This window comes from Haematobia irritans, chromosome 1 (assembly GCF_050003625.1).
Source record: "Haematobia irritans isolate KBUSLIRL chromosome 1, ASM5000362v1, whole genome shotgun sequence".
Lineage (NCBI taxonomy): Eukaryota > Metazoa > Arthropoda > Insecta > Diptera > Muscidae > Haematobia > Haematobia irritans.
In genome coordinates, this window is record NC_134397.1 from 256,709,845 (window position 1) to 256,731,857 (window position 22,013).

Consider the following 22,013-nt stretch of genomic DNA (forward strand, 5'->3'; position numbering starts at 1 on the left):
TTCCTGAAGCTAAGAAATATTGCTTTCATTTTTTGTTGCCTATTTTAAGGCTTCCCTAGAATAACTGATTTATTACAAAGATCCTAAAACATAACGATATACAGAACAAAAATTCTACAAATATACATAGCAAAAAACCCCTAAAGAAAAAATTCATATAGAAATGTATACGAATGCTGTGAAATCCCTTCACGTATTTCTTTTGATAAAGGGGCCTGTGCCAAAAACGAAAGTGTAAACAATTATGGGTAATTATGGAAAAAATATACAAAGAGTAAACAAACAAGAAATGTAATCATACAAGATATACTATATAACATTTCTAGCATAAAGATATTTTTAAAAGAAATGATACTAATAATGATGTCTGTGGTATGGATAGAAATGAAAACCCGAAAAAAAGACAAATAAATTGACCTAGAAACTTTGGCTAAAATTTTATGGTTTTGCCAAAAACTCAAGGTAAACAATCAAATGAAAATGTTGCCTTACCAGTACTATGACTATCTACATTTATGTGTGTAGAGGAAAGTACGACGAAAAAGGAAATGGAAACACAAAACAAAAATATACGGATATTTGGATTCTAGTTTCAAGGGAAACAAGAGTAAATGAACCTAGATTCACACCGTTAAACATACCCGAACGCAGACACAATGCTATAGAACACATCACTCACTCACTCACTTACAGTTTGAGTCTCTAGCCAAGAATTGTGGTTATTGTGGGTGCAAAAAAGATTTCTATTCTATTGCCCTAAGGACAAAGGTGTAAGAGGAATTGAAACACAAGGTGTTAAACCTTACAGAGAAGCTCCAAGTACAACCTATTCATGAGAACATTGATGATGAAGTAGCCAAGATAATAATCACTTACATACACAATTACCAAGACAAATACATCTCCTATGAATTACATTACATTCCTTTGTGGTGTCTGTTTGGATCTACAAACACACCCGGAAAAATAAAATAATTTTTTTTTACGATGTTTTTACATTCATTCAATGGTTTCATTTAATTTTTGGGAGGCAACATTTCTTATAATTTGGGTTTGGGCGCAAAGAGAAAAGAATATGATTTGGTTGTATATGGCTTGTAAAAGAAAATTCCAGTATTTCTAAGGAAACATAAAAAAAATATATAACATAATCTTACTTGAAGGAAATAATGTTGCTTTACTCGAACACTTGATATCCTTAAATTGTGGACCTTACACAAGGATAAAGGCAATTGTTAGATTGTTTGTTGATTTTTTGGGATATAAAAGTTTTCCCCTCGTAATAGAGAATCATATACGAATATAGAATTTCGTCTATTTGAATAAAATCTTTCTTAGGGCTAATGCTTTAGTGATGCCACAATTTTGGTGTCGTCTTTTAGGCGCAAAATATTTTTTTTTTGCCTCTAAACTTTTTTTTCAAATTTTCCTAACAATTTTTGTTTTTGTGGGATTTTTATTAGCTATCACTTACATTTGTTTTGTTCTAGTTTTTTTCTTTTTGTAAATAGCACTTTTGTTTAGTAATCCGGAATTTGTTTGTGGAGGGAAACTTGAGCCTCTAAGTTTTTGTGATTCTCAAGAATTTCATTCACTTTTTTTATTACAACAAATCTAATAAACACAATTTCAAACGTAAATTTTAATTTATTATTATTGAATTTTCCACTTTGAACACTTTTATGAACACCTTAAAGTATTTTTCATTTATTTTTGTTTTTTTTTCCTCTAAATATTAACTTTTTTTTTTTTTTTTTAATATATTTTTTGTTTAATATTATCTGTAATCTGTATTAAATCAATGGTTTCCATATATATATATGCTTCACTATATGCTTATTAAACATTTGCCCAAAAGTATGCCACACAATTTTTTGTTTGTTTTGTTTTTGCACGACCCGATAAAAAATTTCTTAACACTCGCGTATTCACACTCAAAAAGCCGAAATTTTTCACGAACAAATTGTTAAAATAAAGAAATATTTTTTTTAATATCCTTGGGTTATTTTTCTTTCACCTCAATTTTTTTCTAAAATATTTTTTTTTTTAATTTTTGTTTTTATTCTTCTTCTTTTTTTTTTGCTTCGTTTGCTTATCTTTTCCTATGATGGTTTTACTTTTTCTGGGTATTTTTGAAAGCGACACCTCACACACACGCGTCCGCACGTTCTGTGAAAACACGTCAACTTAGCCGAAAAGTCTACTTTCAACTAAACGTTTTTGCTCTATTGGCTTTCAATCGTACTCAGTGAATGACATCGTTTCGCTTACACGATTCGCCGTATGTTTACCCATTTGCTTGATGCTTCTTCTTTGGTTTTCTTTTTTTTTTTTGTGTGTGTTCACTGGTCATCGTACTAACAGACGGATGTTTGCTTCTACTACGCTTGGTATTTTGCTTCGTTTGTCGTGGCTTTGCTATAAACATTTTTATATGCTGTATAAGGATAATGGTAGGTCCTGGTTAATGCTCTTTACCAATAGAATACTCTTTGCAACATAAAAAGAGTGAGAGTGAATTCGCCTCAGGACAATATCCAACACCACAACATAGAATATTAACCAATTCGCCCTCTAATGTATGAGTTTTGAATTCGCCCTACTCCCTCTCTCTCTCGCTCTTCGCTCATAAGTTGTCAAATGTTTCTCTTCCTTTAACATACTCTTATTGGTTCATCCTTTAACGGTTAGCCTGAAATCTTGAATTGTTCAAACAAGTTGGCGGTTTCTTATCATTCTAACAAGAAACCCGATTTTCTTTTATGGCAAGGCGAAATTGCTCTCTATGTTTTTTGTTTCTCAATTGTCTAAATTATTCTCACAAACATTTGTACCAAATATTAAATCTCGCGAAGAGTTGCTTGCCTTAGTGTTCTAATGTTTAAAGGCATGTATGGCCGTCTTTAAGAAGAAAATAAAAAAAAAGAGTCAACGCTCGTTTGATTGTGAACATCGCAATGGACATTTATTAACTCTGGCACAGGACACTTTTGCAGAAGGTGGACATGTTGGCCATTTTATTGTTGTTTTCTTTTTGGGTGCTTTGTATCCAAGTGCCAGTTGCTAAATTGTAAATGGTTTAAATGAACTCTATGACAGGAAATTGATTTAAATTTTCTTGAAATTTTATTTTTTCAAAGCAATTTAAGGAATTTGAAATTATTTTCAAATGGTTACAAAGCCTATATCTAAAAATACGAGTATAGGTTCAGGGATAAGTTGCCAGTATGTACTGCAAAGTGTTTTCATTATTTTCGACTATGGATACCGTTTCGTTATAATTTTATCATATAACCATCAGTGCTGTGGAGTCGGAGTCGTAAAAATTTTTCTCGACTCCGGCTAAACTAATTATTTTCAAATTTTGTCAAAATTTTATTTCTATAGAAAATTTTGCGAAAATTTTGTCAAAATATTATTTCTATAGAAAAATTTTTCAAAATTTTATTTCTATAGAAAATGTTGTTTAAATTTTAATTCGGTAGAAATTTTTGTCAAAATTTTATTTCTATAGAAAATTTTGTAAAACTTATATTTCTATAGAAAATTTTGTCAAACTTATATTTCTATAGAAAATTTTTTAAAAATTTTATTTATATAACGAAAAATTTGTCAAAATTTTATTTCTATAGAAAACTTTATCAAAATTTTATTCCTGTAGAAAATTTTGTCAAAAAATTAGTTCTATAGAAAATTTTGTCAAAATTTTATTTCTTTAGACAATTTTGTAAAAATTTTATTTCTATAGAAAATTTTTTAAAAATTTTATTTCTATAGAAAATTTTGTAAAAATTTTATTTTTATAGAAAATTTTGTTAACATTTTATTTCTATAGAAAATTTTGTCAAAAATTTATTTCTCTAGAAAATTTTGTTAAAATTTTAATTCTGTAGAAAATTTTGTCAAAATTTTATTTCTATAGAAAATTTTGTCAAAATTTTATTTCCATAGAAAACTTTGTCAAAATTTTATTCCTGTAGAAAATTTTGTCAAAAAATTACGTCTATACAAAATTTTGTAAAAATTTTATTTCTTTAGACAATTTTGTAAAAATTTTATTTCTATAGAAAATTTTGTCAAAATTTTATTTCAATAGAAAATTTTGCCAAAATTATATTTCTATCGAAAATTTTGTCAAAATTCTATTTCTATAAAAAATTAAGTCAACATTTTATTTCTATAGAAAATTTTGTCAAAATTTTATTTCTATAGAAAATTTTGCCAAAAGTTTGCTTCTATAGAAAATATTGTCAAAATTTTATTTCTTTAGCAAATTTCCTCAAAATTGCCTAAAAAATCTATATATATAAAATTCAATCTATGTTTGTTTATTTGTTTGTTTGTATGAACCGAGTTGGCTCCGAAACGGCTGAACCGATTTACGTGAAACTTTCAGAGATCATAGGGGACGTTCATGTGGTGAAAATAGGGTACCTCATTTTTTGACACCTGGTCGCGGAGGGGGACCTCCCCATTGTCGGACTTTTTGAAAATTGGACCAAAGTTGACCGATTTGCTTGAAATTTTCATTGAAGGTTGGGGTTGGCAACTAGACAAAGATCCGCTACTTTATATTTCGATATTTGGTGGCTGAGGGGGACCTCCCCTTTGTTCGATTTTTTTTAAAGTACAGTGAAAAAACTAAAATTCTCTAAATTATCTGAGATTTAAAGAGAACATGCGGTGAGGTTATGGAATTAATATGGGGTACCTGATGATTTCATATGCGGACGGGGAGGGGGACCTCCCCCTTGCCTTACTTTTTGAAACTTGGAACAAAATTATGCGATTTGCATGAAATTTTCATTGAATGTTGGGGTTGGCATCTAGACAAAAATCCGCTACATTATTTTTCGATATTTGGTCGGGGAGGGGCCACCCCTTTGCCCGACTTTTTTTAAAGTACAGTGAAAACAAAACTAAACTCCCCCGACTGAAATTTTACGGAAAAATGGGTGAGGTTATGAAATTTATATCAGGTTCCTGATTTTTTAATAAAAATAAAAGGGCATAGGGAGACATCCGCTTCTCTTAAGTACATACAGAGAAACAATTAAACTTTACCGAGTTACTTGAAATTTACAGAGGACTGGGGAGAGATCGTAATCTCTGTCAACCGTAATAGTTGATACCTGATTTTGTTATTTTTGGACGGAAGAGAGGCCGCCCCTTTAGGCTTATAATTTGCTTGACATTTTCTGGGACGTTTACAAAAGATACGCTTTTCGACATTTGGTCGGGGAGGAGGTCCTCCTCTAAAACTGCAAAAAATGGCTCTATTAACCATGTTCCTTAACCTATATCTGTCCATAAAGCTCGAAAAATAATTGTATAATTAGATATAATGTATTTGGACGTCAATTGCCTGTTTCGGTATCAAGCTAACATGAAATATAAAAAAATTTAAGTTTTCTTGAAATTTACAAAGGAAGCGGGGGAAAAGGTTATAAATGAAGAGGCAACCTTCATTGCCCCACACTTGAAGGAATGTTTCAAGAATTTTCAGGGAAGGTTAGGGGTGCTATTCACTACGGTGTGTGTCGATATTGTATCGGGGAAAGTGACGTCCCTTTAAAACAATAGAGCAAAAATTAAACATCTCCGATCTACTTGAAATTTACAGGGAACGTGGGAGGAGGTGATGAAATTTATACATGATTTTTAAATTAATATATGATTTTTCGATATCTGGTTGGGGAAGGGGAAAATTGAAATAAACTTTGTCGATTTACTTCGATAGAATTTATAGGGACCATTGAGTAGTTGCGAAATTAATATAGGGTACGTGATAGTCCGATATCAGGTCAGAGTGGAGCGAAGGTGGGGAGAGAGTTCCCTTTTGTCGGGTTTTTCTCTTAAATTGAAAGTGGAGGGTTGTCCGTAAATGGGAACTCGGTATTTAATTTTATGATTTTTGCACAGGCTTCTTTCTTCCAGACTTCTTATTAGTAAAGAGAGGGTTCCCTTTTGTCCGTTTTTTTTTTAAGTTGAAAGTAGAGGGTTGTCCGTAAATGGGAACTCGGTACATAATTTTATGATTTTTGCACAGGCTTCTGCCAGACTTCTTTTTAGTAAAGAACTTAAATTTACATGAAATTGGCAGCCAACGTAGAGGGTGCATCATTTTCCAACATTTTAGCAAATGTTAATGTGGTAAATTTTTTTACTACTTTTGCCTTTTCCGATTTATTGGATGGGAAACAGTAATTCTTTGTATGTTATTATAATATAATGCTTAATTTTCAGATATGTTGAGGAGAAGGATACCTTTCCTTGACAAACCACACTTAAAATTCACAAGAAATATAGAAGAAGGTACACCCTCTCCCGCCGTATTTGTACCTATAAACGAAATATCAAGTAGTCCGATTTGTTTAAAAGAATTCAAATCTTTTCGAATTTGTTTTCAGCACGAAGGATATAGTTGACTAAGTTAACGCAAAATATTCCTTCAAATATGCTTCGGAAGGCGCAGCGAAGCGGGCCGGGTTACGCTAGTTATAAATATTTTCCATATTAATACCCTGAGCCACACTATTCCCAAGGCATTAGCTCTGCCCAAGATTTTGTAGAAATCTGACAAAATATTGTCCAAATCGGGTCAGTTTTAAATATTGGTATAATGGGGGCTATAGACTGATATTCCGACTTTATCCAATTTGTGTAAAATTTGAGGTACTTTAAGACCACAAATAGGTCAGTCGAATATGATGAGTGTCGACCCATGTTTTGGTATAGCCCCCAAGTAGACCGATCTCCCGATTTAATTCCTTGGGCTTCTACAAACCATAGTTTTTATACCATTTTGTCCGAAAATGTAAATATACTGGTTTTTAGACCCTCAAAAAACTGTATTGCATTTGGTAAATCACCGATATAGACCGATTTCACTTCTTGAGGTTACATCCAAACAAAACCTATTTTCCTCCGGAATAAAATTTTAGACGAACGAAATTCCCCTTTTGTATAAAATATTTTCGTTTAGAACAAATTAATCCGAATTTTTAATAAGCGATTCAACGATTGTCTCTAACAGATGTGTCAAAAGAAAACTTTGCTTGTCTAAAATTTTGTTCCTCAGAAATATAGTGGGGAACTGATTTTGAAACTTGCTTGAAACTAAAAGTAACATTTCCAGATTTTACTCCTCGTAATTATTTAAATAATGGCGGTAAATATCTACATATTTAAGATTTCAAAACAAGGCGTTATTTCATCATTTACATGATATGTTTATGATTTCTCTAAAACTCAAAAAATTGTTTCTTATAAATCCAGAATCTTATCTAGTCTTCATATGTTAGGTAGAATCTTTAAATTTATCTTCGGGAAGCGTACTGATTTGCTTGGTAGAATATTTGTCATCAAACCCCTGAAATTCTATTTATTATCAAGTAACCCCCTGCGACGAAGAGTTTTTAAAGTAAACTATTATTCGGCCCGGCCGAACTTACTGCTGTATATACTTGTTTGGAACTTCAATGGACTTCATATTTTTTTAAGACGTAAATGTGACGATAAACAGTTAACACAATTTAAAGGATAAATTTCTTTAAAATAAAGACATTTTAACAAAAGTAAAATGCATAAAGCTTGTTTTAATTTTTTGTTTTCATTTTTCATTAAATGTATGGAGGAATGTATCCCTACTTTGGAGTCGTTTGTCTTTGAAGTAAGGCAAATTGTCTTTAAAGTAAATTAAAACGTTTTAGGTTTAAAGAATTTAATCGTCTCAAATTTAGTAATATTTTCCGTAGGCTTCCTTGAGGGAAAGTCAAAATATTTGGATCCAAGCAACCTTTTCATTCAGTTTATTATCGGTTCAAATTTAGATGCTTCTTCCTAGATTTTCACAAATACTGCTATATTGTCATTATTTGGCGAATCAGTGTTTTCGAATTCACTAGTCATTTCGCAAGGGTTGGCTGATTTAGACTCTGCATCTGGATATAGAATAACATTGCGGAATTGTTCTTAAATTGACTTTGAAACGACGATGCAATGGAAATTGTCGTACTAGTTTTGAATTAGTAATCTACATTAGTGGCGAAACCACTTCTATGACAATAAACGAAATTCTTTCCAAAGAAAAAGTTGAATAAAACATAGCCGGTATGAATCCTTCCTCATGCAACATTCATTCAATACTAAACCTCAGTTTAAATTCAATCGGAAAGAATGTCAGTACTAACAAAATTCGCCACAATATAAAAACATAAACTCATTGTTTTTTATATCTCCACTATAGAGAGCACAATCATAAAACCTAAGAGTACACTACTCCTAGGATGAGCATCTCTTTCCGGCTAATTCATCTTTTCAACATTTCGGAGTCTTTTACTGTGGTGAATATTAATGAAAAATTTTGTTGCATCAACATGTTGATGCAACATTTGGCATATTAACTAGAAATTAAGCGGCGAATAATCCCTGAAGCTGTATTTTCGTTTTTCTAAGGGTAATGCCAACAAATATTTGTGTCATTCGCTCAATGATAGCGAAAGTGAGTGTATCGCTCAAGGGTCGCTTACTGTGGATAATGTTGAATTTTAGTTTTTCTTCACGAGTTTAGGAAGCTACCATATAGAGGGCGTTTCACTTAAATTGAATTTGAAAATTGAATTTTATCATATATAAAATATAGGTATATAAAAATTGCCATGTTCAAAATAAATTGAACACATGCCAAGTAACATTTTTTTTTTTCATTGGTCCAAGAAGTCGAATTGGTAGATTGAACTGTACAGAAGTTATATCGAAACATATATCAATATATACTACATTTGGCATAGATAAAACTTGCCATTTCCATACCCTCAAGAAATTAACTCTGAGAACACTCTGTATGAATCCTTTTTTTTACCTTACCGCGTAGCTCTTTGCGACCTTAAAATATCGGTCTTTAAGTCTTACAGTAAATTTTTTACGTGTATCTTTTTTACTTACTACTATTCTACACTACAGCTTTCAATTATGGAGCTATCGTTCTGCAATTTGGCACAGATCCGTTTTTTGCTTGCAGACAGGTCAAGTTGGAAGATAGGCTATATCGGTCCGATTTTGGATATAGCCCCCTGTATAAACACACCCCTCGATTTGGGGTTTTGGACCCGTAGTTTTTATCCAATTTACCTGAAATTGGAAATATACAGGTACCATTAAAAGGTGTGCCGAAATTAGTGCATATCGGTCCATGTTTTAGTATAGCCCCCATATCGACCGATCTCCCGATTTTACTTCTTTGGCTTCTAGAAACTGTATTTACAATCCGATTTGCCTGAAATTGGAAATCTAGAGGTATTTTGAGACCATAAAAAAGTGTGACGAAAATGGTGCCCATCGGACCATGTTTTGGTATAACCCCCATATAGATCGATCTCCCTATTTTGCTTCTTGGGCGTCTAGAAACTGTACTTTCTATCCGATTTGCCTGGAATTGAAAATCTAGAGGTAATTTAAGATCACAAATAGGTGTGTCGCAAATGGTTAGGTTAGGTTAAAGTGGCATCCCGATTAAGTTTCAGGCTTACTTAGACTATTCAGTGATACCACAAAGTACCTATTACATATGGGCACTTCTAGTTTTAACCACTGAACCTTCACTATTATTTTCTTTTGTTGAACCAACCAGATTGTTCCAAAAACATTAACAGACTGCTTAAGTTAATGTTTTCCAGGTCCGCCATTAATCTAAAGCTATATGTCCCCAAAAATTCGCTTACGCCTTAAACAAAATGCAGGACACTAACACAAGAGGTGTTTAATTGATCCGCATCATGACAGCTCATACAATAGTCATTATACTTTGCGCCAATAGTTTTTGCAAAATCACCTATCAGGCAGCGACCCGTTATAGCAGATATCAGAAGTGATATTTGACGTCTTGAGAACACTAGCATATCTAGTTTGCGGTTCAAGTTTAAATGGGTCCACATTTGCTTGGTGTCGTTACAACCCTTGCAATTCTCCCATCGAACATTTTCCATCGTGACAGCCTTCTCACACAGTAAGAGCTTACAGGTAGCCAAAGACATACCAACAGGTTCTAGTTCCCCTGGAATATGTAAGGTAGTTCCTAGCCTTGCTAAATCATCTGCTTGACAGTTCCCCGGTAGGTTCCTATGGCCAGGCACCCATATTAGGTGAATATTAGGGAGCCACCGTGGTGCAATGGTTAGCATGCCCGCCTTGCATACACAAGGTCGTGGGTTCGATTCCTGCTACGACCGAACACCAAAAAGTTTTTCAGCGGTGGATTATCCCACCTCAGTAATGTTGGTGACATTTCTGAGGGTTTCAAAGCTTCTCTAAGTGGTTTCACTGGAATGTGGAAAGCCGTTCGGACTCGGCTATAAAAAGGAGGTCCCTTGTCATTGAGCTTAACATGGAATCGGGCAGCACTCAGTGATAAGAGAGAAGTTCACCACTGTGGTATCACAATGGACTGAATAGTCTAAGTGAGCCTGATACAACGGGCTGCCACATAACCTAACCTAACCTAGGTGAATATTGTACTGCTCAGCCATCTCGTTGAGAGATTTGCGGCAGTCGATGGCCGTTTTCGAGTTAAGGAACACAGAGTCCAAGGATTTTATTGCGGGTTGACTCTCTGAGTATATATTAATGCCAAAATTTTTTTGGAACATTACTTCTCAGCCAATTCGCCACATCTCTTATTGCTAATATTTCAGCCTGAAAAGACTACAGTGATTAGGTTATCTTTTCGCTATTCGAAGTTCCAGATCTTTCGAATATACTCCGAACCCCACTTGTCTATCCAAATTGGAGCCATCAGTGTAGAAATCTATATATCTTTTATTCCTCGGGGTCTGTGTACACCACGCCTCAATGTTGGGAATTAGAGTTTCAAACTTTTTGACGATAAGTGGTTTCGCCAGAGTGTAATCCCCTACGTTAGGCACATCTGGCATTATTTTGAGGACCGAACTGTTACCGTACATTTTTATACCCACCACCATAGAATGGTGACGGGGGTATAATAAGTTTGTCATTCCGTTTGTAACGCATCGAAATATCGATTTCCGACTATATAAAGTATATATATTCTTGATCAGAGAGAAATTCTAAGACGATATAACGGTGTCCGTCTGTCTGTCTGTCTGTCTGTTGTAATCACGCTACAGACTTCAATAATGAAGCAATCGTGCTGAAATTTTGCACAAGCTCGTCTTTTGTCTGCAGGCAGGTCAAGTTCGAAGATGGGCTATATCGGTCCAGGTTTTGATATAGTCCCCATATAAACCGACCTCCCGATTTGGGGTCTTGGGCTTATAGAAATCGTAGTTTTTATCCAATTTGCCTGAAATTTGAAATCTGGAGGTATTTTATGACCATAAAGAGATGTGCCAAAAATGGTGAGTATCGGTCCACGTTTTGGTATAGCCCCCATATAGACCGATCTCCCGATTTTACTTCTTGGGCTTATAGAAGCCGCAGTTTTTATTCAATTTACCTGAAATTGGAAATCTAGAGGTATTGTAGGACCACAAATGCGTGTGCCAAAAATTGTGAGTATCCGTCCATATTTTGGTATAGCCCCCATATAGAGCGATCTCCCGATTTGGGGTCTTGGGCTTATAGAAACCGTAGTTTTTATCCAATTTGCCTGAAATTTGAAATCTGGAGGTATTTTATGACCATAAAGAGATGTGCCAAAAATGGTGAGTATCGGTCCACGTTTTGGTATAGCCCCCATATAGACCGATCTCCCGATTTTACTTCTTGGGCTTATAGAAAACGCAGTTTTTATTCAATTTATCTGAAATTGGAAATCTAGAGGTATTGTAGGACCACAAATATGTGTGCCAAAAATTGTGAGTATCGGTCCATATTTTGGTATAGCCCCCATATAGACCGATCTCCCGATTTTACTTCTTGGGCTTATAGAAACCGCAGTTTTTATTCAATTTACCTGAAATTGGAAATCTAGAGGTATTGTAGGACCACAAATACGTGTGCCAAAAATTGTGAGTATCGGTCCATAGTATGGTATAGCCCCCATATAGACCGATTCCCCAATTTTACTTCTTGGGCTTCTAGAATCCGAAGTTTTTATCCTATTTGCCTGAAATTGGAAATCTAGAGGTATTTTCGGGTCACAAAGAGGTGTGCCGAAAATGGTGAGTATCGGTCCATATTTTAGTATAGCCGCCATAAGAACGATCTCCCGATTTAACTCCTTGGGTTTCTAGAAACCGTAGTTTTTATCTGATATGCCTGAAATTGTAAATATTCTGGTATTTTAGGCTCACAAAAACGTGTATCGGATTAAGTTTTTATCGGTCCATTTGGTAATGCCTCCATATAGACCGACTTCACTTCTTGAGGGTGTAGAAGGCGCACTGATCATGAAAATTGCTTGAAACTCAATGTAAAATTTCCAGATTTTACTTCTACAGATTTAAGATTTCAAATCAAGACGTTATTTTATAATTTTCTTGCACACTTACAAGAGATGTTAATGATTCCTCTAAACCTCAAACAAAAATGGTTCTTATAAATCCAGAATCTGATATAGTCCTCATAGGTGAAATCTTTAAATTTATCTTCGGGTTGTGTCCTCAAGTCCTCAAGCCCTCCTGAAATTTCAAAGGAAACCCTAATATTTGGTTCATGGTGGTGGGTATTTAAGATTCGGCCCGGCCGAACTTACTGCTGTATATACTTGTTTCCGATCACAGCGATACCTTGTGCAGCCGCACAGCCGTTGTTGCAGCTGACTGTTTGTTCAAAATGTCTAAAGGCAATAGATGCAGCATGACATTAAGGGAATCTGTTCCTGTTTTACTGAATGCGCCTGAGATACACAAGCACGCCATACGCTGAACTTTATCTAAACCTGTTGGTTGCTGAAGTGCCGGCCACCAGACTACATATAGCATTATAGATCTAACCACTGCCGTGTATAGCCAATACACAATTTTCGGTTTTAGTCCCCACTTTTTTCCTATTGCCTTTTTGCACCAGTAAAAAGCTATCATGGGTTTTCTCGCCCTTTCTTCAATATTAAGCTTAAAGTTCAGCTTCCTGTCCAGAATAACGCCACTGTATTTTACACACTCACCAAAGGGAATTTCAATACCCCCTAAGGATATGGGCTTAACAGTGGGAGTTTTGCGATCTTTGCAGTACATGACTAATTCTGTCTTTGCAGGGTTTACCCCAAGACCATTGTCTTTCGCCCATTTCTCAGTCATCCGGAGGGCTCTCTGTATAACATCTCTGATTGTGGATGGAAATTTTCTCCTGATTGTTAGAGCCACATCGTCTGCGTATGCCACCACTTTTATCCTTTCTTTTTCTAGGGAAACCAGAAGGTTGTTTATGGCAACATTCCAAAGAAGAGGTGATAGCACTCCTCCTTGGGGAGTACCTTTGTTCACATACCTTTGTATGTTAGCTTGTCCTAGTATGGCCGAAATACGTCTCCTCATTAGCATTAGCAGCCTAAGTATACCTGGATCAACATTCATAGTTGCCAGTCCATTTAATATCGAGCTCGGATGGATGTTATTGAATGCCGCCTCGATGTCTAGAAACGCCACAATTGTGTATTCATTGACAGATAGTGAGCTTTCAATAAAGCTGACTAGCGGTCTCAGTAGACCTGCCCTTCGAGTATGCATGATGTCGTTTCGAGAGCAAACGAATCGACGCTAGTTCTAAGATAAATTTCCAGTATCATCATATCGAACGATTCCCTATACCTCTTCCAATCAGCTTTCCTAACATTTGGCGGAAATATGGTTTTCGAAGTATGGTCTTCTAGTCTTTATATGTAGAATCTTTAAATTTATCTTCGAGAAGCGTACTGGTTGTACTGATCTGCTTAGGAGAATATCTATCATCAAACCCCCGGAAATTCTATATATTATCAAGTAACCCGCTACGACGAAACTATTATATTATATTCATGGTGGTTGGTATTTAAGATTCGGCCCGGCTACACTTTCTGCCGCATATACTTGTTTTTTTTTTCTTGTTTATAATTTTTTTTTTTTTAACAACAATTATTTCACAATATTTGTTTTTCATTCTCTCACTTTTGTGGGAATTATTCTAAACTTTACGACTTGCCAAAAGACAAACCACAATGATTATTGAAACATTTTTTTTTTGCAGCATGGAAAGGAAACCTTTCATTCCTTTCCATTTCAAAGCGGGAAAAAATGGTTTAATACCACCATTTTATTGGCCATAAAATTTCTAGACTGCGGTACATTTAATTCGATGGCCAATTCAAAATATCATTAAATGCATCATCAGATACGAAATGAAAACGGCAGTTAATACCAGAATATTTTAAAATTTGTTATCAATTTGCACCATGACAAAGGACCATACGTTCGTTCGTTCGTTTGTTCGTCTATTCCTTCCTGTCTTTTTTATTTGTGGCCCCTCCATAAAATTACTTTACTTTTGATATCTGCCTAGGATCATAATTCAAGATTAAAGGAATGCACATACCATTCGAAAAAGGGAGTTTTGATGTAAGCGCCTATGACTTTATAAAGGTGGTGGTAATTTTTTTTTTTTGTAATTTCAAAAAACAAAAAAAAAAAAACAAAAATGTTCTCCCTTTACAAATTCCGAAATAAAGGAATTTGATACCAGGATATCAAAATAGTATCAACGGAGCATTATAAGGAAGTCATCATTCAATAAACGAACCAACCATCAAAATAAAAATTAAAATGTACACAGGCACACGTACTCCAATACATTTATACAGACGGTAAATAAGTGGTGGAACTGTTGCGAGCAAAAATGTAAAGGTGTTTAGAAGGAAGTAAACATCAACAGTCATAAAATGTCAAAATATTAAAAACTTAATCTTTTGACTTTATAAAAACAAATCCCAATGTTGGATCAACAGAATGGACAACTTTTTGGGTGGTATCCTTTTAAGGGTGATGTTACCCGAAATCAAAAGTAAAAAGGAATACATAAATCCGATGAAGGAAAAAATCTATTCTAAATAAAAATGGGATATTTAAAATATTATACATAATACATTTTGGGATAAGTAAACAAAAAAATTACTGCCAAATAGCAAATAGTCAAAAATCAATTGAATTGTTATATTGAAATTCGAGATAAAGTTTTCGTAATATTTAACATTGATTATTTTGAAAGCTAAAAATTACAATAATCCACTACAATCCCCAGCAAAACAATTGGAAGATGTTCCCAAATCATTGGATCTTCCATCCTTTTTTATATCCTCCTCTATAAAAATAAAATTTTGGAAAAAGTTTCTATAAACAAATTTTTGTGAGAAATTTTTCGATAGAAATAAAATTTTGACAATAAATTCTATTGAAATAAAATTTTGAGAAAAAATTCCACAGAAATAAAATTTTGAGAAAATTTTTTATAGAAATAATATTTTGAAAAAAAAAAAATCTATAAAAGAACAATTTTGACAAAATGTTCTATAGAAATAAAATGTTGACAAAATTCCCTACAGGAATAAAGTTTACCACACATTGTTAAAGATCAAGCCTTGCCGGCTTCTAATTTCCTCCTCTAGAGCCACCAAAATGTAAAAATTATTACAAACTGTGTTGAGTGAAAATGTCCTAGATTGTGGCCCTACGTCCCAACAAGACGCTAAATATTAGAAAAACCCTACATATAGGGAATTTCCCCTACTTCTAGCAACACTGGCTGTGTTGATATTGCGCCTACGGAGTTAGTATGCCACTAATATTGAGCCCATTATTAAATAAAACAAGTAAGGAAAGTCTAAAGTCGGGCGGTGCCGACTATATTATACCCTGCACCACTTTGTAGATCTAAATTTTCGATACCACATCACATCCGTCAAATGTGTTGGGGGCTATATATAAATGTTTGTCCCAAATGCATACATTTAAATATCACTCGATCTGGAGTCATTTTTACAACTTTTCGACTAAGCAGTGGCGATTTTACAAGGAAAATGTTGGTATTTTGACCATTTTTGTCGAAATCAGAAAAACATATATATGGGAGCTATATCTAAATCTGAACCGATTTCAACCAAATTTGGCACGCATAGCAACAATGCTAATTCTACTCCCTGTGCAAAATTTCAACTAAATCAGTCTTTGACTGATTGCTTTTGTGTTCGGTTGTGTTCTATGGATCCTCCATCAAAACTTTTGTTCGCGAAATGTTACAATGCGCTAAATAATAAATTTATCGCATGTCATTTATGCAGAGCTAAATACCATTTTATTTGTGCAAAAATTGATGATAAATGTAGTGAACTTTTTTTGAAAAATGCTAATATTGTATTCAATTGCAATTCCTGTTTAAAAGTTACATCTGACTTAATTTCTCACGTCTCTTCTTTGTCGAATGAAGTGAGAGAGCTCAGAGAGTTAATAAAGACATCTGTGTCTGCTCAATTGCAAGATCTAAAACAGAAAGTAATGAACAGTAATAAACAAGACAGTGAAGATAAACACCACAATAGTGGTAAAAGTCAAAACAAAGCTCAAATTCAAGCGATCAACGATGCTTCTAATTCAACAATAAGAAAGCATACTAAAACTAAGGGTCAAAGTAAACCGAACGATTTCCCTGTTCCTTTAGTTTCATCGGTGTCTACAATACACACTGACATGAATAATGCGATTAATGTTGTATCCAACTTGAGCGAGACAGAACATGGTGGCAGTGATGCGTTTGATGTTGCGTCGCAACGTGCAGCTAATACATCTGAGTGGGTTTCTGTGCAGAGGCGTAGGCGGAAAATGCGTAATATTGTGTTTGGTGCTAACTCTGAACCAAATGACTTAGATATTGTAATATCAAAGAAATGGGTTCATTTGTCGTCATTTAAACCAACTGTTTCTAGTGAACAAATTATTGATTATGTCCATAATAAGACGAAGATTGCAAAGGAGCACCTGCTTTGTTTCAAGCTCGTAAAGAAAGATGCTGATGCTGCTAGTAAAGGGTGATTTGTTAAGAGCTTGATAACTTTTTTTAAAAAAAAAACGCATAAAATTTGCAAAATCTCATCGGTTCTTTATTTGAAACGTTAGATTGGTCCATGACATTTACTTTTTGAAGATAATTTCATTTAAATGTTGACCGCGGCTGCGTCTTAGGTGGTCCATTCGGAAAGTCCAATTTTGGGCAACTTTTTCGAGCATTTCGGCCGGAATAGCCCGAATTTCTTCGGAAATGTTGTCTTCCAAAGCTGGAATAGTTGCTGGCTTATTTCTGTAGACTTTAGACTTGACGTAGCCCCACAAAAAATAGTCTAAAGGCGTCAAATCGCATGATCTTGGTGGCCAACTTACCGGTCCATTTCTTGAGATGAATTGTTCTCCGAAGTTTTCCCTCAAAATGGCCATAGAATCGCGAGCTGTGTGGCATGTAGCGCCATCTTGTTGAAACCACATGTCAACCAAGTTCAGTTCTTCCATTTTTGGCAACAAAAAGTTTGTTAGCATCGAACGATAGCGATCGCCATTCACCGTAACGTTGCGTCCAACAGCATCTTTGAAAAAATACGGTCCAATGATTCCACCAGCGTACAAACCACACCAAACAGTGCATTTTTCGGGATGCATGGGCAGTTCTTGAACGGCTTCTGGTTGCTCTTCACTCCAAATGCGGCAATTTTGCTTATTTACGTAGCCATTCAACCAGAAATGAGCCTCATCGCTGAACAAAATTTGTCGATAAAAAAGCGGATTTTCTGCCAACTTTTCTAGGGCCCATTCACTGAAAATTCGACGTTGTGGCAGATCGTAAGTCTATTCATGATGAAATGTCAAAGCATACTGAGCATCTTTCTCTTTGACACCATGTCTGAAATCCCACGTGATCTGTCAAATACTAATGCATGAAAATCCTAACCTCAAAAGAATCACCCTTTATTAAAAAAATTAACTTCAAATTTGGCGTTTCATCGTATTTTTATAATGATATTTTGAATCCAAATATTTGGCCAGTAGATATTAAAGTTCGCCCATTTGTAAATTTTCGACTGAATCCAAATCAAAACAATCTAGGTTAACTAATGTCAATGTTGGTTTAAAAATTTATTACCAAAATGTATCAGGAATGCGTACTAAATCTAAGGATATTTTTGAATTTTCATCTCAGTTTGATTATGATGTTATTGTATTAGTTGAAACGTGGCTTAACTCGGACTTTTTGAGTTCTGAATTTTTCGATCCCAGTCTATATAAAGTGTTTAGAAAAGATAGAAATAGAAATGTCACTGGTTGTTCTAGAGGAGGCGGTGTTCTTGTGGCTGTTAAAAATCAATACAAGGCATCTCTTTTTGCGATTAATGATGATAATGGTTTACTTGATCAGCTTATTATATGTATTTTTGGTTTTAGGATTAAGCTCTTTGTTGCTGTTTCTTATATACCACCTGGTTGCCCAGGAGGCCTTTATGAGAAGCATTTACATAATATAGCGGCTTTAGACGGGGATGCTTGTAATGAATCGTTTATTTGTGTCTTAGGTGATTTTAATTTGCCTAATATTTTATGGACTCAATTTGGTTGCAGCGAATTTTTATCTCCTTCAAATGTTATCAAGGAGCACGAAATAAACTTTATTGATACATTTCTGGCGATGAGCTTAATTCAGATTAATTATATCTCTAACAAATTGAATAGGTTTTTGGATCTTGTATTCGTTTCTGATGATTGCAAATTTAATATTAATGAAGCTCTTACTTCGATTTCCCCATCTAATGTGCATCACAACCCGCTAGCTATAACAATCGATTCCTTCAAATATTTGCCCAGCTCTTTAACTGATGATTTTTCGAACTTTAATTTTAATCTTTGTAACTTCGATCTGCTTAACTCTATATTCAATTCGATAAATTGGGCTGATTTGTTTTCCGAACAATCTATTCATATTTGCTTTGAAATATTTTTAAATAAAGTTTTAAATGTTCTTAGAGAGAATGTCCCTTTAAGGGAATGTAGAGCATACAGGAGACCTTGGTATACTAAAGGTCTTATGAAAATAAAGAACTTACGTAATAAATTTCAAAAAAGATTTTTGAAGACTAATTGTAATGAGGATAAGGAAATGTTTCTTCATTATCAACGGCAATTCAATTTTTTGAATAAATTTTTATATAAACAATTTCTTCTCACTAAGGAGAGCGAGATTAAATTGAATCCTAAATCATTTTGGTCTTATATAGAGTCCAAAAAGCAGCAGACTGATATTCCATCTACAGTACATTTTAAGGGCAAGACTTCTCAAACAGGTATTGAAGCCGTAAATCTTTTTGCAGATTATTTCAAGTCTAACTTTGAAGCTCCCACTGCTGTGAATAAAGAAATTGATATACAGGGTACTATCTTGAATATTGGCGCAATGGTCATTACTGAAGATGAAATTTGCGAGGCAGTAAATGACTTAACTAATGGCACTAAAACGGATTCTGATGGTCTGTGTCCTCTTTTTCTTAAAAGATGTTGTAATAGTATATGTTACGCTCTTTCTATTATTTTCAACAGATCTCTGAAGGAAGGCATACTTTTAAATTGTTGGAAATCGGCTACAATCTCACCAATTTTCAAAGACGGCAAAAGAGATGATGTTACTTGCTATAGACCAATATCTAAGTTATCGTGCATATCGAAAGTTTTTGAGCATATCATCTATAAAAGGTTGTTTTTTCTTACGAAGTCTTTGATTTCACCTCATCAACATGGATTTTTTACTGGCAGATCTACAATCACTAACTTGACTTTGTTTAGTGAGCGAACATTGGAAAGTGGTAGTCAATTGGAAACATTGTATACGGATTTTTCCAAAGCTTTTGATAAAGTTTCCCACACTTTACTGATATATAAACTTCAATGCTTGGGGTTTCACTCGTGTTTTTTAACATGGATTGAATCCTACTTATCTCAGAGGGTCTGCAGAGTTAAAGTTGGTGGATATGTTTCATATCCATATGTTCAAACTTCAGGGGTTCCACAAGGGAGTGTATTAGGTCCCCTGCTCTTTAATTTATTTATTAATGATGTTGCTTTATGTTTTAAAAATTCTGAATTCCTTTTATATGCAGATGATCTGAAAATATTTTCTAAAGTTGACTCGTTATCTGATGTTGCCAATTTGCAGTTGGATTTAGATAATTTTTATAAATGGTGTCATTTAAATAAGTTGCAATTGAATATTTCGAAATGTTCTCATATTTCCTTCCATAAAACACTCCACCCTATTCAGTGCTGTTTTAAATTTGGTGATAATGTTTTGACAAAGGTTACCTGTATTCGAGATCTTGGAGTATTTTTTGATTCAGACATGTCTTTCATTTCTCATATTAATTATATACTTCCAAAAGCTTATAAAATGCTTGGTTTTATTAAAAGAAATTGTGGTGATTTTTCGGATCCAAATACTTGGAAAATTGTGTACACAGCCTATGTTAGGTCCAGAGTGGAATATGCTTCAATTGTTTGTTCAACGAGTATTTGTGAAATATGCATTGAAATCTCTCCCAATAAGTTGTCCTTCCCGTTATTTTTCTAATTGTCTGTTATTAGGTCTTCAAACTCTTGAAGATCGTCGTAAAGTTCAGTCTGCTCTTTTTGTTTTTGATTTGATCAATAATGTAATTGATTGTCCGGATTTGTTATTACGTATTCCTCTTTATGTTCCTCCTAGAACTATGAGATATGTTGATATATTTGAAATTCCTCTACACCGTGTGAATTATGCTTCCCATAGTCCGCTGACGCGTGTGTTTTTTTACATAAATTCTATTAACTTAAAATTTCAAAAGAAATTTGGGAAGATTATAGAGTTTAGCATTTCGAAAAATGATTTTAAATTGTATTTTGCTACTAAATTTAGTTAAAACATAACTTAGAAAATTATAGATGTATTTTATTCATCATAGTCTGTAAGGAATTTTTGTTCTAAAGACTGAAATAAATAAATAAATAAATAAATAAATCGGAGTTAAAAATTGGCCTCTGTGGTCATATGAGTGTAAATCAGGCGAAAGCTATATATGGGAGCTATATCTAAATCTGAACCGATTTCAACCAAATTTGGCACGCATAGCAACAATGCTAATTCTACTCCCTGTGCAAAATTTCAACTAAATCGGAGTTAAAAATTGACCTCTGTGGTCATATGAGTGTAAATCGGGCGAAAGCTATATATGGGAGATATATCTAAATCTGAACCGATTTCAACCAAATTTGGCACGCATAGCTACAATGCTAATTCCAAGGCCGTAGCCAGGATTTTAATTCGGGGGGGGTTCAACTAAAAAAAAATATTAATATAATCTTTATTTATGCATAGGTATGTATACAATATTTATACCCTGCGCCACACATTGGAACAGGGTATTATAAGTTAGTGCATATGTTTGCAACACCCAGAAGGAGACGAGATAGACACATGGTGTCTTTGGCAAAAATGCTCAGGGTGGGCTCCTGAGTCGATATAGCCATGTCCGTCTGTCCGTGAACACATTTTTGTAATCAAAGTCTAGGTCGCAGTTTTAGTCCAATCGACTTCAAATTTGGCGCAAGTATGTGTTTTGGCTCAGAATAGATACCTATTGATTTTGGAAGAAATCGGTTTAGATTTAGATATAGCTCCCATATATATCTTTCGCTCGATATGGACTAATACGGTCCCAGAAGCCAGAGTTTTACCCCAATTTGGTTGAAATTTTGCACTACGAGTTCAACTAGCAGTGTAGTCTAGTGTGCCAAATTTTATTGAAATCGGTTCAGATTTAGATATATCTCCCATATATATCGTTCGCCCGATTTACACTCATATGACCACAGAGGCCAACTTTTTGCTCCGATTTAGTTGAAATTTTGCACAGGGAGTAGAATTAGCATTGTAGCTATGCGTGCCAAATTTGGTTGAAATCGGTTCAGATTTAGATATAGCTCCCATATATATGTTTTTCTGATTTCGACAAAAATGGACATTTTCCTTGTAAAATCGCCACAGCTTAGTCGAAAAATTGTAAA

The 22,013-nt window shown here is 34.3% G+C and overlaps 1 protein-coding gene across 2 annotated transcripts in view; it reads right to left on the reverse strand.

The window, feature by feature from the left end:
- The window catches only part of klg (klingon), a 762,719-nt gene that overhangs the window by 712,656 nt on the left and 28,050 nt on the right, over window positions 1-22,013 (reverse strand). The window contains exon 1 of one of the 2 annotated variants that reach the window (XM_075290170.1): window positions 1,158-2,909. The exons of the other annotated variant lie outside the window; for it this stretch is intronic. The gene's annotated coding sequence lies outside the window, so the exon portion shown is untranslated. Of the gene's footprint in view, window positions 1-1,157; window positions 2,910-22,013 lie in introns of those variants that run through there. 2 annotated transcript variants of the gene reach the window in all.